At 34.0% G+C, this 22,495-nt stretch overlaps 1 protein-coding gene and 1 pseudogene across 6 annotated transcripts in view; both read right to left on the reverse strand.

The window, feature by feature from the left end:
- The window catches only part of Tbc1d5 (TBC1 domain family member 5), a 484,073-nt gene that overhangs the window by 446,633 nt on the left and 14,945 nt on the right, over positions 1-22,495 (reverse strand). The window lies entirely within an intron of this gene.
- LOC122107952 lies at positions 12,855-13,331 on the reverse strand (annotated as a pseudogene).

Genomic DNA, 22,495 nt, shown 5'->3' on the forward strand with positions numbered 1-22,495 from the left:
TTATTACTTATCCTTTGTATGTGCTCTTCTTCATAAAATATCAAAAAAAAAATCACAACACTCTATAGAATCTTTATGTTGAGATAATTAATTGTATATGGGGAGGGGCTGATCTTTGAGCTTAATCTTAAGGCTGGGGCCATCCCTAAGTTTTTTGCTTAAGGCTAGCAGCACTCAACCACTTGAGTACAGATCCACTACTGGCTTTTTGGTGTTTATTGAAGCTATGAATATCATAAGCTTTCGTGATCAGGCTGGCTTCGAACTGTGATTCTTAGGATTATAGGCAGCATGAGCCATGAGTTCCCAGCTGTTGAGATAATACTTTTATCTATATGAACTGTGGGCTTTAAAAGATGTTCCTTAGCTACAAAAAAAAGCTCCAGTCCATTCTGGAAGTATCTTCTAAGCACAGAAGTTGGAACAATGGTTCTTAACCCAATCAGACCCAATGGTTCTGTCATTTCCTCTATAATAATTGAAATGAAACTTGCAGATAATAAAACCTAAGTAAACATAAACTTCAAAAAAGTCAATACATGGGCTGGGAAGTTGGCTCAGCGTAGAGTGCTTGTCTTGCATGCCTGAGGCCCTGGGTTTGATTCCTCAGCACCACAAAAGAAAAAAGAAAAAAGCCAGAAGTGGCGCTGTGGCTCAAGTGGTAGAGTGCTAGCCTTGAGCTGAAGAGCTGAGGGACAGTGCCCAGGCCCAGAGTTCAGGCCCCACGACCAGACCAAAAAAAAAAAAGTCAATAAAATTTATAATCCATACTATTCATGAAAAAACATAAGGAATTAACAATGAAATACTTATTTTATTAGGTACATACAATTATCAAGAGAGAACAAAATAGGCAATTGTCTGCATATATACACATTAATGAATAAGTCTACATATAACAACAAAGATCCCAAGTCATTCTCTATGTAGTATGCAGAAAAATGAGACTCATACAAGATAACACTAGACCAATGTCAAATGATAGAAAACAAAAATTAAACTGAACTTGAAGATACAGATAAAAATATTATTAAGATAAAATACCAACACACATTACAGACTGGTAGAAAGATGAAATGTGGTATTTGTGTAACTAAGCAGGATTTAATTTCTATGTGGAACATGAAAATGATTAGTGATATTAAGATGTGGATCAATGTACTTATAAACTAGCCTTGAAATGCTACCATATCATCAAGGGATATACCATATATACACAATATATCTCTAGTAGAAAACAAGACAATACAAATAATATCCTCTAAATAAAGGAAAGAGAATGTAGTTGGCAAATAAATGCATTTAAAAAAAAAAACCTCAAATGTTACATACTTGCAATCTCAGCAAGTAGAAGACTAATGTAGGAGAATCACAAGTTCAAGGCCAGTCTGGAATACACAACAAGACTCTGCCTCAAACACTTAAAGAAAAATAAATGTAATAACAGAGAAGTTTACACAGAAATTGTAATAGATTACTGGAGAGTATCAGAGTAATACTGAAGGGTAAGTAACACAAAGTAATTTTTTTGGGGGGGTCCAGTCGTGGGGCCTAAACTCTGAGCCTGGGCGCTGTCCCTCAGCTCTTCAGCTCAAGGCTAGCACTCTACCACTTGAGCCACAGCGCCACATCTGGCTTTTTTCTTTTTGCTTATGTGGTGCTGAGGAATTGAACCCAGGGCCTCAGGCATGCAAGGCAAGCACTCTACCACTGAGCCACCTTCCCAGCCCCCACAAAGTAATTTTAACATGTAAGATGTTGCTCTAAAAATTATTTCATATTTAGTGTAGCATCATGGAATATTTTAAACAATTCTATTAACTAATAAAAATTCAATAAGACACATATAAAATGAAGTTTGCTTTTAAAAGATGTCTTAAAGATGCTATTAAATCTTTTCAACATACTACTGTGCTACTAAGCTAAAAACTTTTCAACTAAATATCTAGCTGGATATCCAAGTGGGCTGTGGTGAAGTAAACTACAATCATTTTGAGATAACTTATTCTACTTTAAGTATTCCTTCAATACAAACAGTCCCCAAATTATACAACAATTCATAAAATCATGCTTTACATTACTATATACTAAAGACTATACACTGGGACAATTTTTAGTCTGGAACTGTCCCCTGTACTATAGAGAACCTCACAATTCTGACCCTCATCAATTAAATGCTCAAAACTCTCTCAGGATCACCTGGACAAGCAAAAACTCTTCTAATTTCTAAAGTTCCCACATGAAACAGTACCACCTTTGTTTGAAACACTATTATTGTGAAAGCGATAGAATGGGGGGGGGGGGGGGGGGGGGAAGCAATGAAAGAGATTTCCAAAAGGGATTTCTAAAAAGTATTTCCAAAAAGATAAGTTATCAGTAACACTAGAAGTCTTACTTTTCTAATATTACCCTTCTCTAAATGATCTTTCATTGGCCTATATTTTTTGGTTCAGTGTATTAAGAATGACAATGACTACGCTATAACATAACATATTCTCCTTCATTTGTTGCTTAATAGAAGGCTTTCCCCTATATGACCTTGTTAGTAATATAACTTTTCTTTAGCCAAAGTAAAGTCTAGTTTTGGAAATAATCAAGACTCTACATATATAAGTATGTAATTTATTTTTATGGTTTCAGTTTCTGTTTTGTTAGTTCTATTGTTTACTTTTTATTGTTTCAGTGGCAATATCAACACTTAAAGAGTACAAGCAAGCAAGCATAGCATTTAGTATTGTAATAGAATCATATATAAGAATTACTTAACAGCCTAAAAAATTCTCCAAGTATAACACAAGTCTTTTTTTTTAAATTTTACAAACTCTAAATTTAGTAAGAAACTAATTAGGCCAGAATTAAATATAAACTCATACCAAATTTTTAACCAGACAGGATGTGGGGAAAAGATATTCCATCACTTTCATAAAAGCAAAGCATTAGTAAATATAAGTACATAGGCACAAACTATTTCAAATGCTATCCACAAAACGGATGAAGTATTGAAGAAATCTTGTGTTTAATGTGACCTCTGGCTGTACCTTTACTTGTAATAATTATAAAGAAGCTACTCTCAGAGCCAATACATAAGCCATATTCTTACTCTTATAATAGAGCAGTAAGCACTTTGGAAAGTGCTTCATACTGAGACAAACGAGGGAGAATATATGGGTCATTTCTTTCCTTTCTTACCCAGTACAATACGCGTTTTTGAAGTAGAGTTCTGATATTATACATATGAATAAATAAGTATATTGCATAAAGAATACATTTCTATTGTTACCTAGTTCATCTATGCTATAAACACAAATGAATCTGAAGTTAAATTTTTATAATGTAATTATTATTTTAAAAATGTATTTGCCATGACAGATACGCACACATTAAGAATTTTTAAACTATTATAAACTATATATATAAACTTTATAAACTATAAACTATTATATATATATATATATACTATAGATATAGCATACACACACACACACACACACACACACACACACACACACACACACACACTATTCTGGACATTCCTACTTTCCCCACACAGAATTTCACTAAAGAAATATAGTTCTGTCAAAAACTGTTTGGCAAAACTGCCAATTTCATCCTAGCATATGTAATATGCAATGCAGTTTTTAGAAGGAAAAAACACTGGATTGTTCAACATGAAATGAAAGTTTGCTAAATAGGATTAGCTTTCAGTGTAATGTCAAATGTGCCATCAATCAGAAGATTTGTAAGGCAAAACATGCACAAGAAAAAGTTCTAATGTTGAATCTAAAGAAAACCTTTAGGACTGTGCACTGTACTATGACCAACTTTACTTACGTTTGTTAGCAATAAATAAATAAGCTTCAATAGTTACTTTCTTTCCATTTTATATGCACGTTAAAATGTTTAACTGTAATAAATTATATGTAATATTAATTTAATAATGTGCTTGGACTTATTTCGATGAATGTTAAGTATCAGTCTTTTAACAACTTGTATGTGTCTGACCTGATGGTAATATTTTTATAAGGAAATCAGAATTAACCCAACAGAATCCTAGAAATGTAGTTGAGCTTATGGTTAGACAATCTGTTCTGAGCTGGTCATACACCAGGAAAACATACATTCTCTCTGAAGCACAAGATTTATTCCCGCAAATTTGTTCAGGAACCAAATTTAAAGGAACCAAATGAAAAATTTTAAGAAGCTCAAGTACTTGTCTGTTTAAGAAAGATGACAAAATATAACACAAATTGAACATAATAAGGAAGTTAAACTATCAGACAGAAATGACAACATATAGGCGGAGGGGAACCTCTGGTTAATATATCTATGCATGCAAAACTGTAATGGGCTTACAGTAGAAAGGCTTCTCTGTTAGACTAAAGTGCTACCACTTACTCTCTTGTCAGACAATAAGCAAGTTACTAAACATCTCTTACTCTATTTTCTCATCCCAAAAGTTAAAGCAGCGTTTGTTACTGAGAAAAAAAAAGTATCAATGAATCCAAACCCACTGCACCTGCACATAAGAACTCAGAAATACTAGTATTAATGTCTCTTTTCAAAGACAAGCCCTAAAGGCTTATTTTGATTTAAAGGCTTATTTTGATATTTTCTTCAAGGAAGAAAATGTAGGGAGAACAATGAAGGAGTGACACTGATCAAGAAGCATTACACTCATAACCTGACTTAAAGAATTGCAATTTGTTTGTATAAATACTTAATAATTAAAAATAAAAAAGAAAGCTTTCCACGCATGTGCATAAGTCTTTGCACACATGTGTATCTTTTAAGGATAGACATGACTACTTGGATGACAAAGCTAGTATTCTAAAAGTATATGTTAGCAATAATGCAGCATTACTTATCATGACAATTAATCTATACTTCATTTAACACAGGAGAAGATACTATTTTTTCTTCAAAGGAAAACGATACTGGCATATTTATGTACATTTAAAAATAAAATTCTATATCTAACATCTGTGGTTATCTGTGGTCATCTCCTGAACAGAAAAATCACAACTGTATATGGTACATATTACTTGTAAATTCATGTACATAAATCAAAGAAAAAAACACTTCCTTTAAGGCAAACATATGAAGCTACTAAAACAACATTCCAATTAAATATTCATATATTCAACATTTCAAAATAAGAAATTTAGATATTTATGCATAATTTACAATTCTATAGTGAAACTTGTCTACAGAGGGCCTTTTCACTATATTTCAATAGTATCTCAACTTGAAATGTACAATACAACATCTCTCTGAAGTGTTAAAACTGTAAAGTATATAGCAATTCAGTACAAACAAACACAAAACGAAGACTATGAGTATGTGATATTCTGTGGCTCAAATGACTACTTTAATGACTATTATAATTGATGCATTAAAGTATCTAATGAGAATCTTGCAACTATTCTCTGTCATGAGTCAGAAGAATAAACTATATTCTTCGGTTAAAGATAGAAACTTCATATAGAAGAATTATTACCCAAAGTCAAAGAAACTACAGTTTGCTCTTACAAAGATCTTCTCCAGAAGAGCTACTCAAAATAAAAATATTAAAACTTTTCATATGATACATTAAATATCCAATTGTGATTAATATCTAAGCATCACAGAAATTTCCAAAATCCCATGTAGTAAGGATTTAAATAACAAAGCTTACATGAGTCAAACATTATTTCAGGGATCCAAATCTAAGTGGGTCTTCAATTCTATGAACTTTCCTAAAAAGATCCCAGTAGTAAAACTAGACTTCCTATTGAAATCAAATAATACTATAATTTATTGTATGGCAAGTGAGAAATACAGACCTGCCTTTACAGATACAAAGATATAGTGGACTTATGGCTTACCTGTTCAACCTCAGTTTACAATGACAGGCTATATTATTAATCTCCAAGTGACACTACAATGACCATATATACAATACTCTAGCATTTTACCATATACCAGTAATTCTAAATAGGTTAATTTAAAGAAAGCATAATTGAAATTTTATCACTAACATATATTACAAAAATAAAAATCCATGGGCACTGCAATGAGCATACTTTTTGCCTTAAAGCTAATACTTTAATTTTCAAGAGCGACAAAGAAAAAAATCAAAACTACTCAGTAACAATGCAGCATCTAAAAGCAATAAACTCAAAATTAAGTTATAAATAATTTAAAGCATGTCATGAAGATGTATTAATAATTCATCAGATAAATAATTTACTAAATAATCAAATAAATAAATAATGAAATACATAAATAAATCAGCAAATAAATAATTCTGCAAAATAATCTAAACAATAAGCCACCCAAACAAATCACAACCTATAAAACTACAATGATTTTATGAATTCTGATAGTTTTAAATAAGCAAATGTACATAAACTAGATCAATCCTTGTTAGAATTAGAAATATTTTTCAATGCTATTGTTAAAAACCTTAATACATAAAAACATTTTTAATTTTTAAATGACTGTGTAGGGTTCATTCTCATAAATTATTAACATGATTATAATATATCTTCCATTATATTTTGCATATAAAATCTTCAACATTTTCCACATCAAATGTGGACACTTGAAATATTCTTAACTTATACTTCCTTTTCAAAAAGATATTTACAGTACATTATTGCTATAGCCTTTTTGACAGTTATTTTACCTTCACCATTTCATTAGGGAGAACAAATAAAAAGAATAGACTTTATTGCTATAGATGGCACTTTATTCACTAGTGGACACAGCAGGAAGTGAACAATACTAGCTGTAAACTATGTTAAGTTTTAAGTCTTCAGTGGATAAAATTAAACATCACAAGAGGTAGCATATAAGCTGTTATAATTGGTGTGATTTCAGATGTAAAGAAAAAATATCAGAATGACAAAATGATTGGCTGACATGTAATGCTACCTTCAATTTGAGAAGCCCAAAGTCCTGGAAAAAAACACAATGAGATCACGTAACTGCTAAAACCTGAACTTAGTCACAATCCACTTAGACACCATGTTCAATTTTCTATTAACACGAAAGTACCCAAAAAATAGTGCCATTAACTTCTTAAAATGTATATTCTTCCCTTATTTAACACTAAAGTTATGACTTTCTTAAAAGTAGTTCTAAAATATAAGTATACAGCCATATAAAATGTTTTTTAAACTTTCATTTATCAAACATTTTCCAAAGTAAAAAAGTTGCATTTATAAGATGACCTCTAAATAACTAGCTAAGATATAAACAGTAAAAATGTTGATGCTACACAATGTATTATCTTCAATGTTTTGTTTTTATTTTGCCTAATGAAAGATATAAACTATTTTCTGAAATAATATATTCAAAGCTCTTGAGACCAAACACCAGTGGCTCATACCTGAAATTCTAGCAACTCAGGAGGCTAAGAACTGAGGATTGTGGTTCAAAACCAACCGAGGCAGTAAAGTCCATGAGACTTCCATCTCCAATTAACCACCAAAAATAAACAAAACAGAAGTAGAGCTGTAGCTCAAATGGTAGTAAACAAGCCTTGAGCACAAATGCTCAGAAACAGCACCTATGCCTGGAGTTCACACCATAGGATCAGCATACAAGAAAAGCTCTTGAGGATAACCAGAATATATGAATATATTTATCAATTACAGGAATTATATATTTTCTCTGTCATTTTAAGGTAAATATTTCCCTTCTCAATTCCAATTACTCTTCAATCTTAATGTAGATTTTAGTTTTCAAAATCAACCTACCCTCTACTGTAACACAATGCATACCTCCTTATATTAGACCTATTTCATTATCAGAAACCTTGAAAAATGGTATCTTTTATCTTTTATAATTAATCAAATAATGACTAAAACAGAAGAAAAATGGGAGATTATTTTATTTATACTATGCAATGTACAGAAGTAAATAATCAAAGGATGATATGGCACATTTAAGTTTCTGTAAGCCAAATTCCTTCTATTTTTTTTTTTTGCTCTAGAGTATACTTTTTCTTTCCAAAGTCTTTTTCTATCGAAAGTCACTTTATATCCTAAAAAGGCTGAGGGAATTCCAATACAGCCACATTGAAAAAGAAGGTACAAGAAATATAAAGGCCCTCTTTGCTCTCTTTTAACATTCCTACTGTATTTTAGAATATGTCTTAATAAATCCTGGCTTAATTCTTTGTGCTCATCACTTGCAAAACCAGATAAAACAATCTTTGATACTGTCAACTGGAATTGGGGGTTATTTTTTAAAACAAACTTGTGCAAGTAAAACAAATTTGAGCAAAGAGCAAAGTCGAGCAAATAAATAACCTGAGTTCAAGTCCCAGTTAAGGGCACAAGACAACACAAAAGATTATAGCCCAGAGCAGGTAGCAATCAGGCAATCTAAATGGTCAGATATGCAGGTTTCAATTTATTACTTGAATTTACTGTGTATGTTTTTTTATTGGTCTGAGGAATGTACAATTGGACAGTATCTTTCTCTACCAAGGTAAAACACCTCTTAGGCTAGCAGTAAGAAGCCAGTTTCTCTGGGCCTAACTTGTATTCAACTAACTTGTATTCAACTAACATTCCACACATCATGTCTGTCAGCAGTGCAGAAGTCATTCCTAAACAGATGCTACATCCATCATTCCTAACAATTTACCCAGACATAGTGATTACTTTGCTCATCCTACTCTGTGGAACTAATCATTTGTCCTTCATGTTTTTATGAATCCTTCTACTTTCTATTATAAAAAGATTTTTTTTAATTTCACTCTACCATTCATTTTTCTAGTTGTTTATATATAATGGACATATCTAACCAACATTAAAACTGTTACATATCTTTGATGACTGGCATTGTTTTGAATTTTCCAGAGTTTTACATGTATAAACACAATTGTAAGTATTAATTCTGTTGTCTGAAACATTATGACCAAGACAGACATATAATATATGATGCTTCAAAGTTCTCCACATTTTTCTACTATGATTCAATTTCCAATTACTTTTCCATACTGCTAATCCATTTTTAAAAATGGAAAAATAAGAAAATAGTAATTGTGTTTGGAGTTAGAAGCACGCCTCAGTTGACAGAGCACTAGCCAATGAGGATGAGCATCAGGTACTGAGTTCAAGTCCCAGACTCTGACACTCTACCTTCCCCCCACCCCCGGAAAAAAAAAAAAACAAGTAATAACACATTTTAAACTACCAGTAAGTATATGGGGTTGAAATACAACACATACACACATACACACACACGTAATACATAGTTCTAGCCCTCTAGAACATGCAAAGTCAGACAGACAGATATAGAGAGAAAGCGAGTGTGTGAACAAATGAGAGAGAGAGAAAAAAAAAGATTCAAATAAAAATAGTTATAATCGGGTGCCGGTGGCTCATGCCTGTAATCCTAGCTACTCAGGAGGCTGAGATCTGAGGATCACGGTTCAAAGCCAGCCCAGGCATGAAAGTCCATGAAACTCTTCTCTCCAATAAACCATCAGAAAACCAGAAGTGGCACTGTAGCTCAAGTGGTAGAGCACTAGCCTTGTGGTGAAGAGCTGAAGGACAGCTGCCAGGCCCAGGCCCAGAGTTCAAGCCCCACGACTGACAAAAAAAAAAAAAAAGTTACAGTAGTAATGGGCAAATGTATCATCAAAATATATATGGTCATTACTCCCATTTCCTGCATGAGGATTACATGAATTACTTCTCTCCTCTCCATTTCTCCCTACTTTTTATTTAAAATAAATCCTTGCTAAAACTGAGAGTAAAATCCCTCCATCCCCACCCCCCTCTATATATCTTAGGTATATTATAGAAAATGCAATAGAGAAAGTCACAACAGGCAGGGATATTCAGAAAAGGATCTTGACTAACACTAACTAATATAGGGTTAGAACAGAGCTTGTCAACAAGGGATACACTGCCCTCAGGGAGTATGAAGCAACATCTGGAGAAACTTTTGCTTGTCACAAATTAAAGATATTATTTCCATCTAGTGGGTAAGAACCAGGGATTAAATATGATTAAATTTCCGATAATACAGAGGACAGCCATCCACAAAAATGAATTATCCAGCTCAAAATATTGAAAGTGTTAGAAGGGTAAGTGATAGCTAAAAAGAACAGCCTTTAAAACACAAGTCCCATCGTTTCCCTTACTTGCAATGGCTAGTATAAGTCTAGGACAAGCAGAAAAGTTCAAAAGATATGTACATATGACTATACAGGATGATGTTAAGTGAAATGAACCCCAAAACTGGGACACAACTGTTTTTTTCTTGCTTGATATTGTTTTTAATGCATTTAAAATGTACTATGTAATTTCTTTTTGCTTCTTTTGTATGTGTTTCCCCCACTATATAACCCATTTTCACTGTATTTGATGTCGGCACCCTGCATCCTGTATATATATTTTTCTAATTTGAGAAGGGAAAGGGAAATAACAAAATGCTAAAATAAGGATACAGGTTTACGCACTGTAACAATGGGATGTACAAGAGGCTATGTTGAAAATGAACTTTACAACTTGGGGGGAGGTAGGGAGTTGGGGAGGTAAGGGATGGTAGGGAATAAACAGAGGAGATAACAACTCTCAATAGGAAATATACTCATTACCTTACTCATGGAACTATAACCTCTGTACACTAGCTTTACAATAAAAAACATAAAAAAATTAAAAATTAAAAAAAGAACAGCCTTTAAACAAGATGCAATTATAAGTAAAAAAAAAAACTGGTAGATACCACACATCTTTTTATGTGTGCGCCAGTAGTGCAACTTGAACTCAGTACCTGAGTGCTGTCCCTTAATGTTTTTGCTCAAGGATGGCTCTGTACCACTTAGCCAGGCACCAGTGACTCATACCTGCAAATCCTAACTACTCAAAAGACTGAGATGTCAGCATAGTGGTTCAAAGCTGGGCAGGAAATTCCTTGAGAGCCCTATCTTCAATTAATCACAAAAAAGCAGGAAGTTGAGCTGTGGGGCAAGTGGTAAAGCACTAGCTTTGAGGAAAAATCAAGGACAGGGCCCAGGCCCTAAGTTCAAATATCAGTGCTGGCACAAAAACAAACAATAAAAAAAACAAAAAATAGGGGCTGGGAAGGTGGCTCAGTGGTAGAGCGCTTGCCTTGCATGTATGAGGCCCTGGGTTTGATTCCTCAGCACCACATAAGCAAAAAGAAAAAAGCCGGAAGTGGCGCTGTGGCTCAAGTGGTAGAGTACTAGCCTTGAGCTCAAGAGCTGAGGGACAGCACCCAGGCCCAGAGTTCAGGCCCCACAACCAGACCCAAAAAAAAAAAAAGGTTAGTGAAAGAATAGTGGGAAAAACAGTTAGAAAGCCTAACTAGGAGTAATTCTGATGTCCTGTAAAACAAGTCTGACATTACAGAGACAATGAAAAATAATCACTAAAGTATCAAAAATACCACACAAGGCATGAAAGAGTAGCTAGAAAAGGACATTGTATGGAAAAGTAGGTATAGTGATAGTAGATATTGCTTAATGCATGAGCCACCCCAGTGCCAGCTTGGAAATTTTCAAGAAAGTAGTGTCTACAGAAGCTATAAACAAAGGAAAGCAAAAACTTGAAGAGTAAGCAAAGTCAGAAATGAGCTTTCATCTTGTAGGATGACTCTAATACTGATGAGAACAAGTGTACACTTTAAAGGTTGAGCAAGTTTCTTAAGACTTTTCCTATTAAAGGAAAAGTCTATATAAAGTTGGTACTCAGAAGGACTATATTCTAACATTAACAGCAAAAACAATCAAAAAAAAAAAAAAAGAATGAGTATCTATCCCTTCATAGTTGTACCTCACACTTACCATCCACAATATTAATTTTCCATCTCTATAATTTTGTCATTTTAAGAATATTGTTATCAATTCTCCTGAAACTGTAACCAAAGTATCCTTCCCGAAGAGTCTCAGATTAAAGTCGCAGAATTTGTAGGATTAGTTATTTCTTCCAGAAAGAAAAGTAGAGAAAGTGATAGATAAGCTCTTTGTGAAAGAAGGTAACTCTAACCCAGTCTTAAAAAGCCTAAAAATGTTCAAATAAGGGGGTTGGGAGGTGAAAATACATTTTAAAAAAAAAGGAAGGCCGGGCGCTGGTGGCTCACGCCTGTAATCCTAGCTACTCAGGAGGCTGAGATCTGAGGATTGCGGTTCAAAGCCAGCCTGGGCAGGAGAGACCGTGAGACTCCTATCTCCAATAAACCACCAGAAAACTGGAAGTGGCGCTGTGGCTCAAGTGATAGAGCGCTCGCCTTGAGCTGAAGAGCTGAGGGACAGCACCCAGGCCCAGAGTTCAAGCCCCACGACTGACAAAAAAAAAAAAAGGAAGGAATACTATACAAATAGAATGAGAGCCAACACGCAAGATTTAGCCTACAGACTTAATTTATGAAAGATTATATAGTAGCAAAGTTCCAAGCATCAGAAAGCCAACATTTTTATTTATGTATGTATAAAACTTTTAACAAAGAGTTGGGTGCTGGTGGCTCATGCCTGTAATCCTCAGGAGGCTAAGATATGAGGATTGTGGTTCCAAGCAAGCCTGGGCAGGAGAGCCTGTGAGAATCTTAATGCCAATCAACCAGCAAAAAGCAGGAAACAGAGCTGTGGCTCAAGAGGCAGAGTGGTAGCCTTTAACAAAAAATGCTTAGGGACAGTGCCCAGGCCCTGAGTTCAAGGACTGGCACACACACGCACACACGTGCATGCACATGTACACACACACACACATACACACACAAACCCAAAAAAAAAAAAAAAAACCTTTATGAAAAGCATGCAGACTTTTTAATTCAATGTAAAAGATAACCAGAGTTTATACAAATCAATTCCTTCAAATTGAAAATAATTCATAAATATTTGTTTTCCTTTATTTGCATTTATTTTCTGTTAAACTTATTCCTGGGCCTTAAGTTTTCTCTTCTTCAGGTTCTTCTAGGATACTTTTTTCTTCTGTGTAACTTCCTCCTCCGGTTTAGGAACTATTTCAGTAAGGATCACCTCAATGTGGCAGGGGGAGAGCATGTTAATCCTACCATGGGCTCTGTAAACTCAGTGATGCATCTTAGATGCTTTATTCGCCTGGATATGTTCAATGACCAGAGTCTAGATCTAAACTCTTCAGTTCCGCATTACTCTTTTCATTCATAACCATGTGCAGCAGAAATTCAGCACTCTTTTTCAGCCATCAACCATGTGTCCAGCCCCACTGTTTGGCCTGGGCACACCTGTCAATCCCACTATTGTAACAGCACAATGGCACACTTTGCTTCTTTAAAGTGACATCTTTCAGATATTTGGTAGCTTTTCAGACATGCATACCTGTGATGGCCTGGGCTTAAACAAATATTTTTTTAAACCTATCTAAAATGGAATTCAAACCAAGTATAAAAGCAGGTAAAATAAAAAATAATAAAACCTATTTGTAATAAAAATCATTTTTAGACTGTCAATGCATAGAAGAAAATTTTTGTGAAATACGTCTTTTTTTAATTCTGAGCATGACATGTCAAACGATTATACTAGTATCTAAAGGCTTACTCTGAATTTCCATCTTTAATCACAGATGAGTGAGGTGAGTTTCGTAGATCCACACTGATCTCAAGACTAAGCTTTGAGATGCACTAGTCTAAAATACACATATCAATATCATAACAGCATATAAAATGAGAGTTGAGCTAACCAGGGTGCATGAGGATGGATATAGTCAAAGTTGATTGTTTGAGTGTATAAAAATAGAACAATGAAATTACAGAAATTATTTTAAGAGCAGTAGAATCAGGAAGCATGTGTGATAGTGGAGAGGAAACTGACTGGGATATAACTATGCTGTGGAAATGCCACAATGACACTCCTCCCTGTAAAACTAAAGCATGTTTTTAAAAAGTACATAAAATGGGCTGGGAAGGTGGCTCAGTGGTAGAGCCCTTACCTTGCATGTATGAGGTGCTGGGTTCGATTCCTCAGCACCACATAAGCAGAAAGAAAAAAGCCAGAAGTGGTGCTGTAGCTCAAGTGGTAGAGCGCTAGCCTTGAGCTGAAGAGCTGAGGGACAACACCCAGGCCCAGAGTTCAGGCCTCAGGACCGGACCCAAAAAAAAAAAAAAAAAGTACATAAAAAAGATAATACACATAATGTTCAAATGATGATTGTTTAATTTCCCCAGACTAATTAAAAACAGAACTAGAAAGTCTGACACCTCAAAGAAAAAGATACTAAAGCTCAAGGAAATTCATTCATAATCAGTTGTGAACATGTTTACTTCAAGATCTATAGGTACAAATTTATCTACCACAAATGACTCATGCAGCTTTTGTTTCTCTGGGTCTGGCTTACTTCACTTAATAAGCTACTTTGTTACATGGAACCTCCTATGTACAAATACTTAAAGATACTAACTCTAAAAAAAAAAACCCTGAAATTAAAAATATAAAATAAAAGATCTAGAAAATGCTTAGGGGATTCACTATCAGGTGTACAGGCTATATCACCAAAATTACTGTAATACAATCCCACATGTCTTTTTGTGTTGTTGTTGAGGTTTTTAATTAAGGGCTTGGAAGTATGCTAGAAAACAGAAAAAGAAAAGAAGAATTTAAATAGACAATACTGAAGGAAGTGATTAAATTTAAAGCAAGATAAGATTGAGGTGAAAAGTACTATCCATACTTAACCACAAAAATTAAATTTAAACCATTTTGAAAAGCTTAAAGGCAAGATCTTTGAATAAGACAATTCTCAGGCTGGGAAGGTGGCTCAGTGATAGAGTGCTTTGCTTGCCTTGCATGCATGGGGTCCTGGGTTCCATTCCTCAGCACCGCACAAGCAGAGAAAGCAGGAAGTGGCACTGTAGCTCAAATGGTAGAGTGCTAGCCTTGAGCTGAATTACTGAGGGACAGCCCTCAGACCCAGAGTTCAGGCCTCACAGCAAACAGAAAATAATAATAATAATAATACAATTCTCCAAACTATTCCACAGCTTTATTAATGCAAAGGTAATAACTGAGCAGGTATCAAACTTTAACTTGGTAAGTTACAATCAAGTTGGATTTAAGCTTGAAATTTCTGTGAAGTTAAAAAAGAAATTTTTAGCTATACACAATGTTTAAGGTAGGATTATTTGGCCTGATGATTTAAAATTCTGACAGCCCACACAAGCTTTAACTTGATAGTTAATACATTCTGATACCAAGAAAAGTGAAATGATTGTGTCTTTTGAGATTTTACTCAAACTTACAATAACTAATGTCTTAGCTGTTTCAAGTTGTTAGCAATGAGAAAGAAAAAGAAAGTAGGCTCAAATAATAGTAATAATAACCCAAAACCTACTCATATAGTTATGTTTATATAGAGAAAATGTTCCAAAAATTGTGACCTTTTCACTTATGCTAAATTATGGATGGTAAAAATGTAAAAACCACTTTTAAGTAAGATAACTAATAATAAACATGTTTTGGTAGTACTGAATTTTGAATTTGTGAGGTGTTCTATGGTGGTTGATCATACTTTACGCCATTTTGCTCTGATTATTTTTAAGGTATAGTATCACTTTTTGTCTGGCACAACCTAAGCCAAAATATTATTTACTTCCCACAATAGCTAGGATATGACATCTGTTGATGGATTCTCCCAAATTTTTGGCCCCGGTTGGACTTAACTAGCATCCTCCCAATCTCTTCCTCCAAATAGCTAGTATTATAGGTGTGAGCCACCAGTATCAGGCAAAAATTAATGCACTTTAAAAAAGATTTTTAAGTGGGGCTAGTGGCTCATGCCCATATCCTAGCTACTCAGGAGGCTGAAGTCCGAGGATTTCAATTCTAAGCCAACCCAGGAAGAAAAGTCTGTGAGAATTCTATCTCCAATTAACTTATGTTAAAAAAAAAAAAAAAAAAAGTCAGAAGTGGAGCTCAAGTGGTAGAACACTAGCCTTGAGCCAAAAAGCTCAGAGTTAATTGCTTGGCCCTGAGTTCAAGCCCCAGGACCAGCATGAAAGAAGAAGAAGAAGGAGGAGGAAGAGGAGGAAGGTGGGGGGAGGAGGAGGAGGAGGAGGAGGAGGAGGTGGAGGAAAAAAGATTGTTATGTAATAAAAACAAACTGGTAAAAAAAAAATTATTACACTCATTAAATCAAGCCCCAAAACCAAAATTACTTATCATAACATTTGCACTGGCTTAAGGTTTCAGGTGGAAAAAAATTAATAAAACACAGACTATTAGTTTTATACATGTCAAAAGAAGATATGAGCCTCCTAAGGACAATTTGTAGCTGAAATCAATGATATCTGAAGACTAAGGTCCTAAGTCAAAGAACCATAAGCTCTCCTGCAAAAATACCTATTATAAGTGGCCCACCAGGTACTAAACTCATACACATGGGAATCTGGAAGTATAAATAAAATCAACAATAATAAACCATTGTTTTTATATTATAATGAGTATACCTTTAACATATTAGTGTAAATTCCTTTCCCATTCAAAAATATCTCACTAAAATTCACACCTAAGAAGAATGAACTATGTTTACACTATTTCTCTAGAAGAAGGTGACTAGACGATCTTACCTTTCTATCCAAACCAAAATTATATGCCTTAGTTGGAAAGGCACAGATTCATATGTAAATGAAACTTAGTTAAGTTTCTAGGGAAGAGAAAAAGAGGGACCTGTAATAGAGGGGTGAAGGGGTGAGACTGACTGGACTACACTGTAAATTTACAGATGTATTAAATGAAATATCCCCTGTACATTTGTATGTGTGTGTAAATATATATATATATATATGTTTGTATGTATGTAATAAAAAACGTTTTCTTGGGTTAGTCAGCTACTATCTCTGTAAACACTAAACACATCAAAGAATCAAGTCTACCTTTACATTATCTACATCCTTACAGTAAAAAATTACTTTGAAATTTTTTAAGCAGTATTTCTTAAATGGTTAATCCTTAAATTGAATTATATTTTATAGAAGAATGCTTGGTAACCTTGTTATCAGCAATGTTTTTTTAGCAATTAAGGAATAACTCTAGTATTAAATTGCAAATATTAGCAAGAAAATCAAGTGGAAATAGTTCATGCCTTGTTCTCACCTAATTATAAAAATTATCTTAAAAGGTTATGTGACTTATTTCAAATTCTATATAGTTAAAGTCATAAGTATTCATAATTATGTATTTGAACTTAAATTAAATATTCTAAATTTAAATTATCATTATAAATTTTATAATTAAGCTATTATAATTTATATGAAATCTTTAACAAAAAAATAGATCTAATCTAAAATTTTAAGACCTCATTTTTAAAATAAAGTCATTAATTTTATGTCATGTTTTGATTGGATTGACATTTACATGTAAAGATATATATGTTACTATTTTTGCATTTTAATTCTAACAAGCATAAATAAAAATCATTAACTAAAGGTTATTTGAAAGTTTTAAAACTTAAATTAGTGCGATTCCTAAACTTTGGCTAATTTTTGGTAAATGCTTTTTGTTTAAAAAATTACGAACTGCAATATAATTATGAATGCAATTTTAATCTGTTGCTTAATTTGAGATAATTTAAATTCAAAGACATCAGGAATAGTTATTATAACTTTGTAATTGCATTGTACTTGAGATACTTATTTTTGTATCACTTAAGAAAAATTAAGGTCATGCACTATCTCCACTTTATTTACTGTCAAGGTATTTCATTTCATTTAAAAATAGGAAGGAAAAAAGGAAGGAAGGAAGGAGGGAGGGAGGGAGGGAGGGAGGGAGGGAGGGAGGGAGGGAAGGAAGGAAGGAAGGAAGGAAGGAAGGAAGGGCAATGATAATAAATCTATTTTCCCTCTTCTCTAATATTTGTAAAATTTCACCATCAAATGTACCCTATCCTATACCTAAAGTGTTAGTTAAAAAGAACTCCAAGTACACTTTATGAATACAATCCTTAGAATAACTTAAGATTCCTAAATATTCTGGATAGTAGAAAAGATTAAGCTACCATAATCAAGTATTTTTAAACAAAGTTCAATATGATAAAATGTCTAAGTAAAGGAAAGATTTCACATTTCTGCTTAAGGCTAATTATTTCTATATACTCTAATACATAAAAACCAAATAAAACAGTTAACTGTTTTGTTGGCAACAGTGAGGTTTGAACCCAGGACCTCACACTTTCTAGACAGATACTCTACCATTTGAACTATACTCCTAGCCTCTTTTTGGTTTTTTTGGGTTTTTTTTTTTTTTTTTTTTAGAAAAGCTCGTGCTTTTCTCCCAGGGGCAGGGCTCCAACTGAGATATTCCTACCTATGGCTTCTTAGAATTACAGACATATACCAACATGAGTAGCTTGCTGGTTAAGATGGAATAGCAAAAACTTTTTACCCCTGGTTGGTCTCAAATTTCAATACTACCAATCCCCATCTCTGGAGAAGCGTGAGCTACCTACCACTCACAGCCTAGGAATTCTTCATAACGTTTTTGAGCTTTCTGAATAAGCACAAATTACATTATTACAGTAACTTGATTCGTTTTTTTTTTCAAAAGCACACATATAAACTAAATAACGAATTAAAGTATTTCTCTTCACAGAAAGTCAGCTTTCTAGACAAGAATTGAAATATTTGTCTTCATAGAAAGTCAACTTTCTAGACAAGAAGAAATTAAAAATATAATAAGCACAAAGCAAGCATATCGAAGCACTGTGAAAATTTCATGGATGATTTTGTGTGGGCTGGCCTTTTTGCTCAAGGTTTTTTTGCTCACTGACCTACAACTCCACTTCTGGCTTTTTGTTGGTTAAGTGGAAATAAGAGTTTATATGCCTTTTCTGCCTAGGCTGGCTTTGAACTGTGAACCTCAGCTCTCAGCATCCTGTGTAGATAGGATCATAAGCATGTCACTGGTGTCCAGCTTGAATTTTTTAAACAATTTTAAAATATACAACTATGAAAAAACAGTAATATTATAAGTATCCATGTTCCCATCAACTTGAATAGCAATGTAAAACACATGCTAATTAAATTTTCCACAAGCATTTAAAATAATCATAAGAGGAAGAAAAAGTAAATGTAACATTATTGTAAAATTTGAATTCGATTTTTTAAAAAATATATTAAAAAATATAAATCTATAATAGACACATGTATAAAGATGTTCTCTGTGACAAATGAAAATTTTAAATGGATAAAGACTAAAAAAGGAAAGGTACTTATTGCACTTAAAGTAGTACAAATTCAAACTAGACTAGTATAAATTTAGTATGTTAGTAATCTTCACACTATCCACAAAGAAAGTATCTAAACAGTTAAAAAAAAAAAAAAAAAAGGAGGCACCAAATGATTTCCTACAAAAATCAATCCATTACAAAAAATAGAAATAGAAGAAATGATGGTATGAGACTTAGTGAAAACATCGATATGTGATTTAAAGCTTCAGTAGTAAAACCAAGTATAGCAGTTCATGCCTGTAGTCTTAGCTAATTACTATTCAAAAGGTGAGCCTAGAGGACCATTTCAGCCAACAAGTTTAAGACCAGCCTGGAAAATGGCAAGATACAATATTAAAAATTAATTATAAATAAAGCATCAGCAATTGCTTTAAATGCAAGTAAAAAATGCTGACAAAAATAAGAAAACAAAGTTCTACAATAAAATGGAGAGACCAAGATCATTAGCCTTGCAAAAATGCTTAGAACACCTAGATAGAAAGAAGACTAGAAAGAAAATAAAAGACAATAGTAAAAATCAACTAACCTAACAAATATACAGAGGGACCCAGCATCTCAGGAAGCTGAGATCTGAGGACTGTGGTTCCAAGGACAGGTAGGAAAGTCCATGCGACTTTTTTTTTTCTTTGTCAGTGGTGGGACTTGAACTCTGGGCCTGGGCGCTGTCCCTCAGCTCTTCAGCTCAAGGCCAGTGCTCTACCACTTGAGCCTCAGGGCCACTTCCGGTTTCCTAATGGTTTATTGAGGGTAAGAGTCTGGAATTTTCCTGCCCAGGCTAGCTTTGAACCACGATCCTCAGATCTCAGCCTCCTGAGTGGCTAGGATTACAGGCATGAGCCCCAGGCGCCCAGCCCATGAGACTTTTATCTCCAATTAACAAAAAAAAAAAAAAAAAAATGGAGTTGTGGCTCAAATAGTAGAGCTCCAACCTTGAGTCAAAAAAAAAAAAAACTCAGGGACAGTGGGCAGGCCTTGAGTTCAAGGCCCAATACCAGCAAACAAACAAACAAAAAAATTGGTAAGATCAGCAAAGTTACAAGATCAGTTGTGTTTAGATAGACATATAATCAATGAATAATTCCCAAAATAAATACAATATTTCATTTACATAAAAAGTGGCTAAAAGAATAATATATCTCGAAATAAATTTAATTAAGAAACTGCAAAGTTTAGAAAAATTACAAAAGATTACAAAATTACAAAAAATTACAAAAGATTGTTGAAAACGTTAAAGACCTACATAAATGTAATGGCACCTCAAGTTCATGTATAAAAAATCCACTATTGTTAGGATGTTAGTATTACCCAAAGCAATACACAGATTAAATGCAATCCCTACCAAAATTCCACTGGTTATTTTGCATAAATGGAAAATACTGGCATAAATTTTATTTGTTCAAGAGGTGAAAATGAAAATTGATTGTAGTTTTGGTTGCACAACTGTGAATATCTGTCACTAAACTTTATGCTTTTAAACAGGTACACAACTGTATTTAGTAGTTTTTGAAAATATAGATCCCCTCTCCCTTCCCTTCCTTCCCCTTCTTTTCCTCTTCCTTCCTCCCTTCCTCTCTTCCTCCCCCTCCTTCTCCCTCTCTCTCTGCCTGGGTTCTGTTGCTGTCCCTGAGCTTTGTGGCTCAAGGCTAGTACTCTACCACTAGAGCCACACTTCTAGCTTTTATGGTTAATTGCTTCAAAGCACATTCCTCAGCCTCCTGGGGCGCTATTATTACAAATGTGAGCCACTGGTGCCCAGTTACAGATATATTCTCTTTACAAATCTAATCCTCTGAAATGTAATTACAGCTATGTCCCAAGTATAGACAGATCGCTTGTAATCAATCATCCCTGGCCATCTGAACAAAAGAGCTAAATTTCTCACTTTCTGCTAAGGGATATTCCTCACAGATATCAAACTTATTTTCTCATTTCAGCACACGTGGTCTCAGGTGGTCTCAAGTAACAGATGCTACAATCGTAGTCAATCAAGTAAATGGTATTTCTAACTCACTACCATCTACCTCACCTCTAAAATTCAGTGAGTCACTAATTTCTGCCAGTTCTACCACCACATCTTTCATTTCTTTCCAATTATTAAGGCTATTACTTTATAGCAGCATTAACTTCCTGTCCTTCAATCCCATCTAATACATATAGTATTTTATTCCCCAATATAGATGGAAAAATTCAAACCCTAAATATAGCATATCTTCCCCTTCTCAAAGCCCTTGAAGTTACTTCTCACTCATGACAGAAATTCTATCTCTGTATTGTCTCCCATTAAATAATTCAACCTACCTAACAAAAGTTTCCTCTTCTGTCATTAAGCCCTTGAAGTCAGTTTCCCCAAAGAATTTATCATTCTTTTAAACAGCTTTTGTACTTGGGTATTTTCTCTTAGAACTTTCCCCACTTAAATCTCTCACCTACAGGCTTTTATTGTTCTCAAAATATAACTATCCTTAAATCTAAAATGCCATCAATGTAACATGTTTTCCAACTATATTATTAAAGTGAGAAAAATGGTTTGTTTTTTTTTTTGCTGGTTACGGGACCTGAACTCAGGGCCTGGGTGGTGTGCTCTTCAGCTAAAGGCTATTGCGCTACCACTTGAGCCATAGCGCCACTGTTGGCTTTTTCTGCTTATGTGGTGCTGAGGAATCAAACCCAGAGCCTCATGCATGCAAGGCAAGCGCTCTACCACTAAGCCACCTTCCCAGCCCCAAAATGGTATTCTTATATATAGTAAATTAGAATAAATTTCTTTCTTCAAATTCCCAATACAGTGTGTGTGTGTGTGTGTGTGTGTGTGTGTGTGTGTGTGTGTGTGTGTGTGTGTTCATATGCCTCATAGTACTGCAACATTATGCTGTCAACCTCTATTAGATTTCAGACTCAAAGACAAAAATTTTCCCTTGCTCATGGTGAAACAGAAAATACCACTAGAGTTTGAATAAGACATTTTAGATTTAAATATTTTGAAAAAAAAAAAAGGCAGGGATGATAAAGGGAGAGGGAAGAGAGAAAGAAGGATGGAGGGAGAGAACACAAATAATACCTATCTCATGTTTTATCAGAATAAATTAGAGAATACACATCAAAATCAACTTGTAAAATGAATCTTATTCAAATGCAAGGTTTTGGTATTTTAAAAGATATATTTACTAAACTTAAATGTCATACTGCAAATCTGTCACTCTTCAATATCAGAAGCTTTATTAGGAAATTTTACTCAAATTCCTATGAAACTACTACATCCCAATAGCCTCCTCTCC

This window comes from Dipodomys spectabilis, unplaced genomic scaffold (assembly GCF_019054845.1).
Source record: "Dipodomys spectabilis isolate Male_0828 unplaced genomic scaffold, ASM1905484v1 ptg000054l, whole genome shotgun sequence".
In the NCBI taxonomy this organism is placed as follows: domain Eukaryota; kingdom Metazoa; phylum Chordata; class Mammalia; order Rodentia; family Heteromyidae; genus Dipodomys; species Dipodomys spectabilis.